The sequence below is a fragment of the Bos taurus genome, chromosome 16, assembly GCF_002263795.3.
Source record: "Bos taurus isolate L1 Dominette 01449 registration number 42190680 breed Hereford chromosome 16, ARS-UCD2.0, whole genome shotgun sequence".
Taxonomy (NCBI): domain Eukaryota; kingdom Metazoa; phylum Chordata; class Mammalia; order Artiodactyla; family Bovidae; genus Bos; species Bos taurus.
The window spans coordinates 36,813,041-36,821,532 of NC_037343.1; the positions used below are offsets into that span (position 1 = coordinate 36,813,041).

Here is an 8,492-nt window from a genome sequence, read left to right on the forward strand (position 1 = left end):
CTTGATTTTCTACCATTTCCAAAGGATTAGTGATAATATATATTCTACTTTGAACAGAAAAAATTCTTTGCTTCATTTCCTTTAACTTATCAATTGTTTTTATCTTTCTTTTAAAAACTGTATCCTCATTTGGATGATATTGGAAAGGCATGGACTAAAAATAAACATTTCTTAAGCTTAGGCTTTATTTAAAATATTGTTGACCTGAAACTGTTAGGATATTATCAATGCCCAGTGATATTTTGTGGTACAGACACTAAGTAACAAAGCTAACTTCTATGATCTATTATCTGGCATTCATTATTCTGCCATTAAATATTACCAGGGTTTTAGTATTGGGACATTACAGGAACTTTTTACTCAGATGTGGTATGTAGAGAAGTCTGACTCATAAAGAAAATCCTTGTTTTCATTTATTTTTTAATCAGTAGATCATGCTTCATTAGTCCAGCAATCAACTCAGAATTCTTGGTAGTGCTCCCAAGATTAAATCACAACACGGAGTTATGGGAGTAGAGGCAGTTCTGCTGAAAGCGGCCAAGTTACAGAGGGCTTGACCTACTATCAAGAAAATGCCATATAAATCCATGCTGTGAAAACTTTCACACTTTTCCTGTTTAAAGTATATTCATGATTTCTACTATACTTCCTATAGTTGTCAGTAACCAGACAGCACTTTTTTTTTCTTTTTAATGAGACACTGGATGCAAAATGTTCCTTCCACAAAGGTTCCAAATTTTTCATAATCTTTTGCTAAGAGGCCAGTGAAGTTGCTCAGTTGTGTCTGACTCTTTGCGATCCCACAGACTGTAGCCTACCAGGTTCCTCCATCCATGGAATTTTCCAGGCAAGAGTACTGGAGTGGGCTGCCATGTCCTTCTCTAGGGGATCTTCCTGACCCAGGGATCAAACCCAGGTCTCCCACATTGTAGGCAAACACCTTACTGTCTAGCCACCAGTTTTGTACTTATGCCACTGAACAAAGAAAACTATCCACCTACAAAGGCTTTGAGGCAGATTGTATAAACCTGCACTGAGGTATTCTACCTGAAATAAACTATCCTGTTTGTGAGATTCTAAACCTAAAACCCAAATTAAATGTTCTCTATCTTCTGTCACTTACCTTTTTAAATATATTTTTCATACCTGAACCCTACTACAAGGACATTTTCACTCCAACCAAAATGCTTATCCATGTTTCTTTGAACTTATACATCTTTTCTTCCACGACTTTATTTGAAATACTCCCTCTTTGTAGAATACCCAGCTTTTATTACCTTCTTTTAATGTCTATCCAAGTCTCACCTCCATTTAAGACTTTTCCTAAATATCGTTTGTGGTCCCTCAAGTACTTCTATCTTCTGATTTTCATTTATATTATGATGGGAATATATTTTAAGAATTAAGAACATGATATAACTAGTATAGAATATTGTTTCATGTGTATGGATTCGTCTGTTGTATCTTTGGACCCTTCAAACACAGGTAGGTCAACATGCACTTGTTAGTAGTAATGACAAAAGGAATTTCAGAATGTGATATTCAGGCTTACATTTGCAAAGGAGGCTTAAACAAAGCCTAATGTTAATTTAAACTTCTACCTTAGAAACTAGGGGAAAAAAAGAGCGAATTAAATCCAAATTAAGCAGAAGAAATAATAAAAACTAGAGCACAAATCAATAAAATTTAAAAGATGTCATCAATAGGTAAAATCAATAAAACAAAAAGGCCCTAAAAAAGACCAATAAAATCCATAAGCTTCTTGCCAACCTAATAAAGGGAAAAAAAGGAAAGAAAATTATTAATATTACAAATGAAAGAGGGGATATCACTACAGATCCTTTGGAAATTAAAAGGATAATAAAGGATATTATGAAATAAATACTCTATGTCCCCAAAGCTGCTAACCTAGGTGAAATTGACTAATTCCTTGAAAGACACAAAAGAAGTATACCATCTGAATAGGCCTATATCTATTAATAACATTGAATCAATCATTAATAACCTTCCAAAACAGAAAGCACTAGGCCCAGATTGGTGAATTCTACCAAACACATAAGATTATACTAATTCTCTACAATCTCTTATGGAAGAGAGAAGCAGAAGGAGCACTTCTCAAGTCATTTTTTGAGACCAGCATTACTCTAATAATAAAACCAGAAAGACACTACATAAAAACTGCATAACAATATCTCTAATGAACACAGAGGCAAACATCTTCAACAAAATATTAGCAAAAAAAGTCCAACAATATATAAAAATAATTAGACATTACCATGAAGTGAGATTATCCTAGTATGTAAGGCTGTATCAACATTTAAAAATCAGTGAATTAAATCTATTGCATCAACAGGCTAAAAAAGAAAAATCATATGCTCATTGATGTGATTCTTAGGAAAAGCATTTGATAAAATCCCACACACTCTTAGCAAACAAGGAACAGAGGGAACTTCCTCAACTTAATAAAGACTATCTACTGAAAAAACAAATAAAAGCCTACAGCTAACATCATACTTAAAAGTGAGAAACTCAAAGCTTTCCCACTAAGACTGGAAAAAAGGCAAGGATTTCCTCTCTCAATACTGTTTTTCAACATTGCACTGGAATTCCTAGCTAATGCAATCAGTAAAAAAAAAAAAAGGGAAATAAAAGGTAGACAGATTGGGAAAGAAAAATAAAACTGCCTTTGTTCATAAATGACATGAGAAACTGAAATAAATGAACAAAAAACGTCTGGAGCTAATAAGCAATTATTGCAACTTTTCAGGTTATAAGGTTAATTTGCAAAAGTAAGTAACTTTTCTATACCAGCAACGAACAAGATAAATTTGAAACTAAAAATACAATACCACTTATATTTTGACCAAAAAATAATACTTAGGTATAAATCTAATGAAATATATTAAAATCTATATGCTGCTGCTGCTGCTGCTGCATCACTTCAGTCGTGTCCGACTCTGTGTGACCTATCTGAGGAAATCTATAAAACTCTGACAAAAGAAATCAAAGAACTAATTCCTTGAAAGAAGGATATGCAGAAGATATATACCAACTATAAAGCAACAGTAACCCAGAAAGTTTAGTACTGATGAAAGAAATAGATCAATGAAACAGAACAGAGAGCCCAGAAACAGACCCATATAAATACAGTCCACTGAACACTGATATAGGAATGAAGGAAATACAATGTCTTTTCAACAGATGGTGTGTATCACTGAAGATACAAAGGTGGCATATCAGCATGGAAAAAGATGTTTCATATCACATTTTGTGGATGTCAACAAACTGATTCTAAAGTTTGTATGTAGAAGCAAAAGACTCAGAATAGCCAATACAACAGTGAAGAAGAACAACAAAGTTGGACTGACGCTGCCAGACTTCAAGACCTAGTACAGTAACAGTAATCAAGATGGTGTGCAATGGATGAAAAAACAGACAAAAAGATCAGTAAAACAAAACATGAGCATAGGAGAGGAGCCACAGGCCTGCATAAACACAGTCAATCACTCCTTGACAAAGGAGCAAAGGCAATGCAATGGAGCAAAAGTAGCCTTTGTTTTTTTTGGCTGTGCCACACAGACTGTGGGATCTTATTGATAACTCCCTAACCAGGGATGGAACCCGGACTATGGCCATGAAAGCCCTGAGTCCTAACTGCTAGACTGACAGGGAATTCCCAAAGACAGCCTTTTTAACAACTGTTGCTGAACTACTGGACACGCATGCATGCTAAGGCACTCAGTCATGTCCGATGCTTTACGACTCTATGGACTATAGCCTGCCGGGCTCTTCTGTCCATGGAGATTCTCCAGGCAAGAATACAGGAGTGAGTTGCCATGCCCTCCTCCAGGGGGATCAAACCCATGTCTCATGTCTCCTGAATTGGCAGGCGGGTTCTTTACCACTAGTGCCATCTGGAAAGCCTAACTACTGGACATCCACATGCAAAATAAAAATGAATCTAGACACAGGTCTTACATCCTTCACAAAAATTAACTCAAAATGGATTACAGACCTAAATGCAAAACACAAAACTATAAAACTCCTAGAAGATGGCATGAGAGAAAATATAGGTCACCTTGAGCATAGAGGTTGATTTTTTAAATACAACACCAAAGGCATAATCCATGGAAAGAATAATTTGATAAACTGGATTACATTAAAATCTGTGCTCTGAGATGACACTGTCGAAAGAATGAGAAGCCACAAACTGGGATAAAATAATGACAAAAACACAAGTGACAAAGGACTGTTACATGAAATATACAAAAAACTTTAAAAACTCAACAATAAGGAAACAAACAAGGGACTTCCCTGGTGGTCTAGTGGTTAAGAATCTGCCTTCCAATGCACACGACGTGGGTTCAATCCCTGGTTGGGGAACTAAGATACCATATGCTGGAAAAGATAAAACTATGGAGATAGTGAAAACATCAGTGATTGCCAGGGGCTGGGGAGAAGGAAAGATGAACAGACATAGCACGGTGGATTTTTAATGTGGTCAAACTACCCTGTATGATACTGTAATGGTGGCTGTGTGTCACTATGCATGTGTTCAAACCACAGAATGTACAGCGACAAAGGCGAACTCTAATTTGAACTGCAGATTTGGGGTGATAAGGATGTGTCAATTGTTGTGGGGTCACCAATTTTAATAAATGTACCACTCTGGGCCAGGGATGCTGATAGTGGGGAGGCAGTCCATGCATCAGGGGAGGGGGTATTTCAGAAATCCCTGTACCTCCTCCCACCTCACTGTGCTGTGAACCTAAAACTGCTCTAAAACTAGTCTATTAAACAACAAAACAACAAAAACCAAAACCATAATGTTCATAATGCTAGATCATTAACTCCATATATAGCAGCACTGATCTATTAAATTATATGCAATTTTGTTTTGTCAGTTGTCACGTTAGGTGTAATTGTTTCATCTTCTTGGAATGTTAGCTCCATAAGGTCAGGAAGCACACCTGACATTCATTCCCTAGGGATATGTCTAAAGGTAAATACATATATCTTTTAGTGAAGGAATTACATTTAAAGTTCTTAAATAAAATATGATGCAACGAAATAGTACAATGTAGAAAGTTTTCTGGATTTTAGAAGTGAACTGAAGTCACTCAGTCATGTCTGACTCTTCGCAACTCCATGGACTGTAGCCTTCCAGGCTCCTCCGTCCATGAGATTTTCCAGGCAAGAGTACTGGAGTGGGTTGCCATTTCCTTCTCCAGAGGATTTTTCTGACCCAGGAATCAAACCCGGGTCTCCCGCATTGTAGGCAGATGCTATCCCATCTGAGCCACCAGAGAAATCCTCTGGATTTTAGAAGGGGGCGACAGAGGATGAGATGGTTGGATGTTGTCAATGACTCAATGGACATGAGTTTGAGCAAACTCAAGGAGATAGTGAAGGACAGGGAAGCCTAGTGTACTGCAGTCCATGGGGTTGCAAAGAGCTGGACATAGTGACCGAACAACAACAACAACAAAATAATATATCTTTTAGCAAAGGAATTACATGTAAAGTCCTAAATAAAATATAATGCAAAGAAATAATACAATGTAGAAAGCTTTCTGGATTTTAAATGTAGTTAAGCAGGTATCTAAGAAATATTTCTTAAATAAATAAATGAAGGAATAAACATCATTTTAGGGCATGCCGGCTTGAGTAGTCACTGCTCTCAGGCTCTACAGCACAGGCTCTGTAGTTGTGGCACAGGGGTTTTAGTTGCCCAAGGCCTGTGGAATCTTCCCAGCCCTGAACATTTAAATTTCAGACTCTTATACTGATTCTGAAGATAAGCATCCTTCTTATCTAAGTGTGATTGACTGGAAAACATAAAATAGAGAATGAAATAAAAATAGTTAAAGAGAAATTTATGCTACAGACTAAATACAGGAGAAATACAGACTTTCCCTTTTAACTTTTCATTTTATACTGGAGTATAGCTGATTAACAATGTTGTGATAGTTTTAGGTGAACAGCAAAGGGACTCAGCCATACATATACATGTATTCATTCTCCCTCAAACTGCCCCCTCCATCCAGGCTGCCACAGAACATTAAGCAGAGTCCCATGTGCTATACAGCAGGTCCTTCTTGGTTATCATTTTAAATATAACCCTTTGCTTGTCTTTCAAAAGACAAGTCAGATGTTTAAACTAGCTACTCTTCTTGGTAGTTCAGTTAATTGCAAAAGTACTGTAAGTGCTATTCCTGTCTGTCACTTCTGATTAAATCTTCCTTAAGTAAAAAACAGTACAATCTAAGACTCTCTAGGTGAAAGGGGGCGTTTGAAAAACAGGTGTCCCTGCATCAGAAAAACCAGGGAACTCTGTAACTGACCTACCATTTTGTGGGTTTGTTCTCATCCTAAAATAGTGATGGAAAGAACAATACAGATGTTTTGTTATTAGGGTTTCTGGGTACCAAAAGCTTATCAGAATAGAAGGAAATGAATGGGGAAAATAAATAAAAGAGAGGAGAAAAATGAAAATAATGGTGGTGAGAGCAATGCACTACTGCTATAATTACACTCCTTCATTAGCTTAGAAAATAATTTCAAAATGGTTGTACCACTGACAGTTTGTTATAGGAAAAGAAGATTTAGTTTCTGTCTAGGCACCCAATAAAATCAATCAGCTGTTTATACATAAATGCTGCAAAGCTTATCGTGTCACAGAAGAGTTAACTGAATTGAGTCCTGTTGTTTAAATTCAGTAATTATGTTAACTGAATCAGAAAACTCAAAGAAATTTGCTTTATTATCTACTGCTATCTTGCCAGGGAGAAAAATCGATCTTATAAATAATGGGTTCACAACATAGATGAAGATTTACATTTAATTGCATCCCTGGTACATCCCCTAAGAATAGAAGCAAATCAACCTCTTAAAGTTAATAGAAATTTACAAGTAAATTATGTATTATAACTAAGTGATACCTATACTCCTGCTACTAATACACCAACAGCACCAAAACCAACAATAACTATTATTTATGTGGCATCTGCTTGTATGCCATACTCTGGGCTCTGTTGTGGCAGATACCTAGATTGGGTCTCAATTTCTATTTTATCCTCCTTCTATTTGGTAACTGCTGTTATTGTCTTGGTGTTTAATCACTAAATGCTAAAGGACATAAATCCTGAATATTCACTGGAAGGACTGATGCTGAAGCTGAAGCTCCAATACTTTGGCCACCTGATGCGAAGAACCAACTCACTGGAAAAGACCCTGATGCTGGGAAAGATTGAAGGCAGGAGGAGAAGGGGACAACAAAGGATGAGATGATTGGATGGCATCACTGACTCAATGGACAGGAGTCTGAGCAAGCTTCGGGAGATGAAGGACAGGAAAGCCTGGTGTGTTGCAGTCCATGGGGTCACAAAGAGTCAGACATGACTGAGCGACTGAACAACACTAAGTCGCATCCAACTCTGCAACCCCATGGACTGTAGCCCACCAGGCTCCTCTGTTCATGGAATTTCCCTGGCAAGAATACTGGAGTGTGTTGCCATTTCCTTCTCCAGGGGATTTTCCTGACCCAGGGATTGAACCTGCGTCTCCTGCATTTGCAGGTGGATTCTTTACAGCTCAGCTACCAGGGAAGCTTGGTAACTAGAAAGCTACAAACTACATTTCCCAAACTCCCTTACATCTTAGATTCTTGTTATAAACTAGGCTCCACAAATCTGGGGGATTCATGGGAAATTTGGAAGAGAGAGGCAAACAAAGACTGTCTTCTTATTGCTCTGATGCTGGCAAGCATGTTCAGGGAGTGTCTGCAGTGGCTGGACTCAAACTTGCAGCCTGGTGTCATCCGGTTCACAGCTGTGAGATGGCAGTTACGTCAGCAGTTGTGGTTGAGGTGGCATCAGGAGCAGCTACCTAACTCTGTTTCACAGTTAGTGTTATTCAGTTGCTCAATTATATCTGCCTCTGTGACCCCGTAGGCTGTAGCCGCCAGGTTCCTCTATCCTCCACTATCTCCTAGCATCTACTCAAATTCATGTCCATTGAGTTCGTAATGCCACCTAACCACCGCATCCTGTGCTGCCGCCTTCTAGTAATTGTCCTCTGCTCTTCCCCAGTAGCTTACTGGACACCTTCCAAGGGAGACTCGTCTTCTAATGTCATATCTTTTTTGCCTTTTCACACTCTTCATGGAGTTTTCCATGCACAAATACTGGAGTGGTTTGCCATTCCCTCCTCCAATGGACCACGTTTTGTCAGAACTCTTCACTATCACCCATCTATCTTGGGTGGCCCTGCACAGCATGGATCATAGTTTCATTGGGTTATACAAGTTCCTTCGCCACGACAATGCTGTGATACGTGAAGGGGCACAACTGCAGTAGTGTGAAGTCAGTGACCTGTGGCATCCTCTTCCTTCCCTTGATTTCCTCTATATTAAACCCTTTCTTCTTGAAACACCATGATTTGTTTGTTTTCTGTACTGAACTCTGATGACACAGTCCGTTTTTTTTGTATAT

At 38.1% G+C, this 8,492-nt stretch overlaps 1 protein-coding gene across 2 annotated transcripts in view; it reads right to left on the reverse strand.

Annotated features, from left to right (window-relative positions):
- Positions 1–8,492, reverse strand: part of NME7 (NME/NM23 family member 7) — a 245,919-nt gene that overhangs the window by 29,037 nt on the left and 208,390 nt on the right.